The sequence below is a fragment of the Mustela nivalis genome (assembly GCF_964662115.1).
Source record: "Mustela nivalis genome assembly, chromosome: 1".
Lineage (NCBI taxonomy): Eukaryota > Metazoa > Chordata > Mammalia > Carnivora > Mustelidae > Mustela > Mustela nivalis.
Window position 1 is genome coordinate 98,837,334 of NC_139020.1, and position 8,686 is coordinate 98,846,019.

The window sequence follows — 8,686 nt, forward strand, 5'->3', positions numbered from 1 at the left end:
ATTTTGTTAAAATAAGAATTTTAAATAAGAATTCAAAGGTATGATTTTTATGAAAAAATCTCATTCTAAAGAGGGAATGAAGAATCTATACTTACTGCAGTCTCATGATAAATATTTAAAATATGATAAAGATTAAAAGTACTCCTCAGAGGTACTTACTTCTAACAGTTTCTTGATATTGCTAACACATTGAAAATGCTTCAGTTGATTAGGATATATTTTGCAGGATATGCCAAAGATCTCTTAGTTGTGAGAGAGCAAGGCTGCCTTCCTTCCTCTATTTTTTTTCTTTGTGCAGTTGATACCACCAAACCTCAATTTCCCCATTTGTACATTGGAGATAATGAAGGTTTCTAAATTTTTTCAGTCATTTTGACTGTGTAGGGTTCTACCAACATGGCATCTACAGATACCTTTAGATACAATTATAAAGTTATATTGAACTTATTGTTAGTGCTGAATAATATAGTGTTATTACTCACCTTCCTCTTCTCAAACAAATTTTTTACTCCTTCATTTACTCCAAATGGAGCCAAGTGGAGTCTCAATGCATCATATATGGTAGCAGGAGAATTTGGGGAGTCCATTTAGCCCTGTAATAGGCAGAGGTTAGAAATTATAATGGAGGAAAGAGGAAGAAGATTATTTCCCCTTATCTCTAAATTTATTGCAAATAGTTGCTGCTAAAAAAGAAGCAGATAATAGTGAGGAAAGGATGTAAGACTGATTATTTCTCTAAATCTCTTTTTCAAAGAAAGGAGGGAAGGAGGAAGCGAAGAAGAAAAGAATGGGACCTATTTCTCAAAGGAAGTTTTACACTAACCCACAGTATATAAAAGAGATAAAAGGTTGAAATAGCTCCTTCATTCTTTGCCAGTGACCCAAGAACTTCTTTAAAAGAATATGAGGATTCAACAGAGAATGGAGTGACATTCACTATGCTAACCACATCTTTTAAGGGATTGTGGCTAAGAAGGGAGTAGATGTGTGAAGACGGGATGAGTTAACACTTTAAGAACATCTGTTCTATGCCAGACATGGTGCAGAGGACACTATGTTTAAATTATACAATAACTATGTAGGGGAATTGTGTTTTGGTCAGTATCGCAGATGGGAAAGTAGAACTTGAAGGAGGTTACATTACTAGGTTGTCCTGGATAATGGAACCAGTATTCAAATTAAGATTTGCTTCTAGGGGCGCCGGGTGGCTCAGTGGGTTAAAGCCTCTCCCTTCAGCTCAGGTCATGATCCCAGGGTCCTGGGATGGAACCCTGAATCAAGCTCTCTGCTCAGCGGGGAGCCTGCCCCCCCCAGCTGCCTGCCTCTCTGCCTACGTGTAATCTCTTTCAAATAAATAAACAGAATTTTAAAAAAAGATTTGCTTCCAAAGACCATGCTTTTGCTGAGGTAGAAACACAGTCATGCTCATACATTGCACATTGAGTCAAAGATCACAGTAGTAAGCTGGAGAGTAGCATAGTGTTTGGTAAACTAGATGGACCTATTTTGTGTTGTTGATTGCTCTTAATAAAACCTTTAAACTGCATCCACAGGCTATCTAAAAGGCAGATGTTGCATTTTATTTGTCTTTTGGGTTAAAGTGAGCTGTAAAAGGTAGTTTGCTAGGTTGGCAGCATTAAATATAAATTATAGATGAGATGAACCAAAATTTTGGCTGTTTCTAAATTTGCTTATAGGAGACTTTAGTAAAAATATATTTTTTCTTGAGATACAAAGAAGCATAATAATCTTGGTGGTGGAGTTGGATAAAATATATGTACAAATTTCATGTATCATTGCAATGAATGTTCTATATTTAGGCTAATAATCAATCTACACTTATCTATGGCATTTCCTATCAGTGTTACAACATGAAGAGATTGCGTGGGTGAATTAAACCAAAGGTAACAATGTAAGAGAGAAGACTTTCTATTCTGACCCTAAAATCAGAGTGTAGAATTGTTCATTACAAGCTAATCCTGGCAACTTCTATTTCCATCCATGACAGAGTAACTTGTAAATCTAAATCTCCTGCTAAAAACAACTGTAAAACTGAACAAAATGCATGAGACAACTTTTTCTAGGCATGAAAAATAGCAGAGGACTACAAGCCCTGAGAAGTCAGCCTTAACATGGGCCCAGGTTTCTGGATTAGGTGTACTATCTTGTCCCTGGGCAGGGAGCTAGAGCCAAGTAGTATGGTGGTCTCAGTGACTGATCTCAATATTGACTGGTCTCATATATATATTGAATTGGAATCCTAGAGAAAGAATGGAAAGAAAGCTGAGTAGAAAACATGTTTGAAGAAGTAATGGCCCAAAGTCCCCCATATTGTAAGAAACACATCAACTTCCAGATCTGAGAAGCTGAACAAATCCTAGGATGATCTCTATGAACAAAACTATGCAAACTTCTGAAAATCAAAGTTAAAGAGAAAAATAATATCAGTACTGAGAACATTGATAAACATGGTAGCTGCTTTTTCATCAAAACAGTGGAGGCTTGGATACTGGAAAATGCCCATACCCTAATTCCCAGGACCTGGGAATATGTTACCTTACATGACAAAAGGGACTTTGCAGACTTTAGAGTTACAGACCTTGAGATGGTGCCGGGGAGTGGGGGACAGATTATCCAAGTGGATCATCTACAATCACATAAAGTTAAATATAATTTTTAAGAGCAGAAAATTTTTGCCATCTGTGGCCAGAGAGAGATAAAACTCTGGAAGACACATTAGAGAGATGTACATCAATGGCTCTGAAGATGGTTATGAGCCAAGGAATGCAGACAACCTTTAGAATCTGGAAAAGATAAGGATGTGATTTCTCTTCCAGAGCATCCTGAAGGAACATAACCCTACTGACCCCTTGATTTTAGCCGAGTGAGATCCACATTGGACTTCTGAGCTGTAAAATAATAATTTCTGTCATTTTAAGCCACAAAGTTTGTGGTAATTTATTATGGTAGCAACAGACAACTAATATCTTTCAAATATGAAGGTGAAACTATGATATTTTTACATAAGTAAAGGTTGAGAGCATTTGTCTTTAGCAGACCTTTATTACAAGGCATTTTCACCAAAAAAAAAAAAAAAAAAAAAAAAAAAAATGATGAGAGAACTAGTCGCTAGTAGAACTAAGACTAAGAAATTTTAGCGGAAGTTCTTCCAGGTAAAAGAAATGAGATCCATGAGATTGAATAGCATTCAAAAGGAGAAATATGTCCTGTGTTGCTGTTGCTGTTGTTGCTGTAGTAAGAATGGAAGCATCACTCTTTCCAACTCTGCGTCTTGAGTAGACTCTGGAAGTCAACAGATGCCCTTTCAGGGCAGTGATATGGGTTGAGAATAAGGGTGGCCAAAGAGAAACTATGCCAAAATCCCAAGAAAGCTGGTGTGGCTATCTTAACATAAAAGTGTACCTTCAGATCAGGAGCATACCAGATGTAAAGAGAGTACTTTTTTTTTTTTTCCTTAAGATTTTATTTATTTGTTTGAAAGAGAAAGCATGAGCATGAGCAGGGGGAGGGGCAGGGGTGAGGGAGAACCAGAATCCCCATGGAGCAGGGAGCTTGGGCTTGATCCTAGGACCCTGAGATCATGACTTCAGCCAAATTCAGACATTTAACTGAATGAGCTACCCAGGCCCCAGGAGAGTTCTTTCTAATGATAAAAGGACCACTTCACCAGTAAGACCTGGAAATCTTAAATGTGTGGGAATCTATTAAAACTATATGAAGTTAGGGGAAATAGACAAATCTGTAATTTCAGTTAGATGTTCGGAAATGCTCTTTCAGTGATTGCAAGACAACAAAATCCAATAAGAATATAGGTACAGAGGTCTGAACATCGTCAGCCACCTGAACCTAATGACCACTTGCAGAACACTATACTCAATAATGGCAGAATACATGTACCTTTCATGTACTCATGGCGTATGCACCTAGATCATCTTCTGGGCCTTAATATAAATCTCTTATCAATTTAAGATGACGAAAGTGTACAGCATATGTTTCCCTGACCAATGTAACTAAATTAGGAGTCAAGTAAACTTTCATATATTTGGAAATTAAACACATCAGTTCCAAATAACCCATGGATCAAAGAAGTACTCACCAGAGAAGTCAGACAATATGTTAAACTAAGTGATAATGAAAAGCATCACACATCAAAATTTGTGAGATGCAGCTACACTGGTTCTTCAGAAAAAATTTGTAGATTAAATTGCTTACAATGGAAAAAGATATTAAAAATTAACCACTTCTTGGTGCTCAATAATTAGTATTTAGTTATTGCCAAGGTGCCATCTATATAGAAAGCTTGGCAAACAGTTTAGACAAATTTACAAAAAAATCTGGTACCTAAAAACAAACAAACAAACAAACAAACAAAAAACCAAAAAAAAAACCCCCAAAAAACTGGTACTTGTGCAGTAGATTAATGTTACCTATAGTATTCAGTACCAATGATCATTCTTAAACTTGACAAGGAATTTCATTAGCATAAATTCTATCTTGTGGTGAAGGAAAAGAGCAATGAATTTGACAATGCTTAACATCCTGGTCCCCACTTCTTTCTCTGCCACTTACGACTGCTCTGCCTAACCCTCCTGGTTTTGATTTCCTCAGAGAAAAAATGATATCCACTTTACGACTATATGTCATAAAGTTGCTCTAGAAAATGTACACTATTGAGAAATGGTCTTTAAAGCACCAAGTGCCAAAATCAGTTAAGACAATTATCCTTATCAATGAAGGAAGCTAGAAAATATTCCTATTTCTGTTTTTTATTTATTGTTTATTTTGCCAGTGTAGTCATTTTCTCTGATTTTTAAATGTGACTTTGAACTTACCTAAGGTTGATATGAAAGATCTTCTATAGAAATCATCGCTTTATTTTTTTCCTCTCTTCCCCTATGATCCTCTGTTTTGTTTCTTAAATTCCACATGAGTGAGACCATATAATTTTCTTTCTCTGATTGACTTATTTTGCTTAGCATAATACCCTCTAGTTCCATCCACATCATTGCAAATGACAAGATTTCTTTCTTTCTTTCTTTCTTTTTTTCTGATTGCTGACTAGTAAAACAAGATGAAATCAGAGAGGGAGACAAACCCATAAGAGACTCTTAATCATAGGAAACAAACTGAGGGTTGTTGGAGGGGAGGAGGTAGGGGGATAGGATAACTGGGTGATGGACATTAAGGAGGGCACATGATGTAATGGGCACTGGGCATTATATAAGACTGATTCATCACTGACCTTAACCTCTGAAATCAATAGACTATTATATGTTAATTAATTGAATTTAAATTAAAACATATTTAATTTGAAATAGAAAAGAACTGCCTATTATATATTTATATGCAAAATAGTAATATTTGTAAAACTGACATACATCATTTTTGTAACATATATGTATTAACTATGTGGCTATATAATAGGAATATTAATAAGGATATTAAAATAACTATAATTTTGATACTTCTTTAAAAAAATATCATACTGTTATTTTGTATTGGATCCTCACTGTGTGCTAGATATTAAGCTAAACATTTAGTTTTAATATGTATAACCTTATTTCATTCTTCTAAGATCCCTAATAAACAAATTTTATTTTCTTTTTCTTTTTTTTTTTTTTAAGATTTTATTTATTTATTTGCCAGACAAATCACAAGGAGGCAGAGAGGCAGGCAGAGAGAGAGGGGGAAGTAGGCTCCCTGCTGAGCTGAGAGCCTGATGCGGGGCTCGATCCCAGGATCCTGAGATCATGACCTGAGCTGAAGGCAGAGGCATTAACCCACCGAGCCACCCAGCCGCCCCAACAAATTTTATTTTCATTCCCTCCCCCAAAAGAAAAAGAAATCACTGCAAAATGAGACCAAAAAAGAGATTAGAAACTATAATGTTTGGAGCTTGAGCCACTTTCCTGGCCTGTGACAACTTTTAAGTCCTATTCATGCTCCTAAGAATAAGTCATGGTCTCTACTTCCTGGTTTCTGTTCTCTTGCCTCAGTTTACCCCACTTAACTCTAAAACTTTTGTGTTCTGTTTCATGAGTTTTGGGTATACGGTCATGCAGTACCCTCTGCCCTGAATGTTTCAAACTTTGTTTTTAACTGAAACAGCTATTTTGACTCCTTCTATTTGGGGTTCAGTTATCCTCTTCCTCAGAAAGGGTTCCTCAGAACCCTTCCTCAGAAATCTCTTCCCCTCTACTCCCTCCCACAGAATCCTGCAGGTCATGCTGCTTTATGGCCCATGAAGTCGTGCTGCATTGTCTGTGTAGGAGTCTGTCTCATCTGCAGTGCTCTAAGTGCTACAAGGGAAGGACCATATTTTATTCATTTTTGTACCCTTAGGGTATAGTAGAGTGCATAGTGCATATTAAAGACTCTACAAATATCCACTGAATTTTTAAAAATTGAATTGAATTGCTCATACTTATGAATATATCAGAAGTGTCATGGCAAGAAACAAAGCTCTAAAAAAGCCATAAGGAAATTATAGAATTTTCAGAGTTTTTTATTAAAATGTGGTTTCCAATAAATAATGTAAGTATTAATAATATTAAAATAGATATAAATGAAAATTCAGATACATCTTTCTTTAAATGAACTTGTTATATGGACATACTTTTTTTGGACATACATTTTTATGTGGGTAAGTGGAAAATTTGGAAATGATTCTTCATTTAACAAAGGAAAATTTGTTTTGCAAAATAGGCCACAAGACTTCTTTAAGTGGTGAACTGTTTATAGACAATAAAGTGACCAAGAAAGATTTAAAATGCTCATTTGCTGAGAACATGTGATATGCACAAAATTAATTGTATCTTAATTGAATGTGTTGGACATGGCTCTAAGATTTTCTCCCAACTTTAAAAGAAATATAGGGTATAATATTTTCAAAAGATTACATATTACTCCAACTAAAACTTTTAATGCAGGATCGATTGTCATGACTACTTCAACTAGTATGAGGAAGTTGGAAGGTTTCAATAGGGGAAAAGAACACAAAAAATAGAAACAGAGACTGCCAAAGCCTAAAATAAGTTCTGCAGAGAATGTGGGAGTCTTGGTCCTGATAGGATGTGGGATGGGAATTTTCCTAGCACTTTGGAACTTGGGCTCAAGTCCAAAACTGAAGGCAACTAGTGACAGTTGTTTCACATTCTAAGAGATGTACTAGATTTGTTCCTTATAAGATGTGTTGAGAAGTGGCCCAGTTGTCAAGTCCTGTCACTTCAAAGAACACTTTTAACAGCCCAGCAGTTCATTAGAGGATAATTTCTTGAAGGAAATTTGCAGCAATAGAGAACCCCGTGGAATGGGAGGATAAGCAGAAATGTGACCTCATCTCAACTCAAGGAAGGAGACTTCAAGAAACACCTTTCAATAAAAGATAAAAGAGAGACATTTGCTGGCAGGGTAGATGCTATCTTACAGAATGTGAGAAATGTCTTGGGAGAACTTTAAGTGTGTCCTCAAGAGCAATGCTTCACAATGGACACATACTTGGATAAGATTTAATAGAACTGAATTGCTAGAAAAATGAAATTACAAATCTTGCTGATCACATATTTTATATAGTAACATCAAATTGCTCAAAAATTTCTAAACGGTACTCTTAATTTCTGAACTTATTTTATCAGGAATTGGTAATGGACTATTGAAGAATCAGCACTGGAGGTCTGGATGTTCCATAGAGTTTGGGCAGCAGAGGAACTAGAGCCTGATTCTTTTTAGGAGAAATGAGAAGGCATGAGGAGGGCTGGAGATGTGCAAAGTGGCAGACTGAGGCCAGAAAGGCAATTGTGCCTACAGTCTAAGAGCATGGTAGAGAGGGTAGTGTTTGTTTTTTTGTGGACAGGCAGATGCTGTGCAAGATGGCACAAGTTGTTTCGACAGGACTTTGCAGGAGAAGGATGCTTGCTTAGGGTCAAGGGGTCCTAAGGAATTTCCAGGAGTAGGAATCAAGGATCTTGCAAGGGAGAGGCTAGAGGATGTTTTACATGAACATCAGGAATTGCTCTGTGAGCCTCTGATATTTTGAACATCTGTCTTACACACAGGGCCGTTTGATGACAAAGAAAGGTCTGTAAAAAGACCTGAGGTGGGGAGAAGGAGAGGAACTTTGAATTGAAAGAGAGATTGAAGTTTTGGCATTTGGTTAAATTGGATTTTTTTGGTTCTTAAAAAGTTCTATAGTGCCCAAAATTAAGCCAAAATTTGTGGGATCCACCCAAAATGTAACTGAGGGGTAAGGAAGAAATCCTAGCCAGCAGGTTTGAGAAAGGTTGTGAAGACAGATTCAAATTTTGTTTGTTCCTCTTCATATCAATCTGATTTAACAGTCTGGTTACAGTCTGTGTGAGCTTATGGTGCATAAATGACAATCCTTTAAATGCTCTGTCCTTCACATCTTTTGCCAGCAGCCTGACACTGGCTGGAAACATCACCAGGAAATGCCAAACAACACTTGCAAGATATATTCCAGAAATTACTGTTTTGATCTTGTTAAATTATCTTATTTCCTATGTTTCTGGCAGAAGAGTTTAAGTTAAGCAATGGGGGTAAGCAATTAGCTTTGGAATCTTCTGAAATGCCTAAGTTCAGAAGGTAGAAACAATTGAAGGAAGCCAGGAGAAATTGATTCACGTGCTATTGGCTGCAAATAATAGAA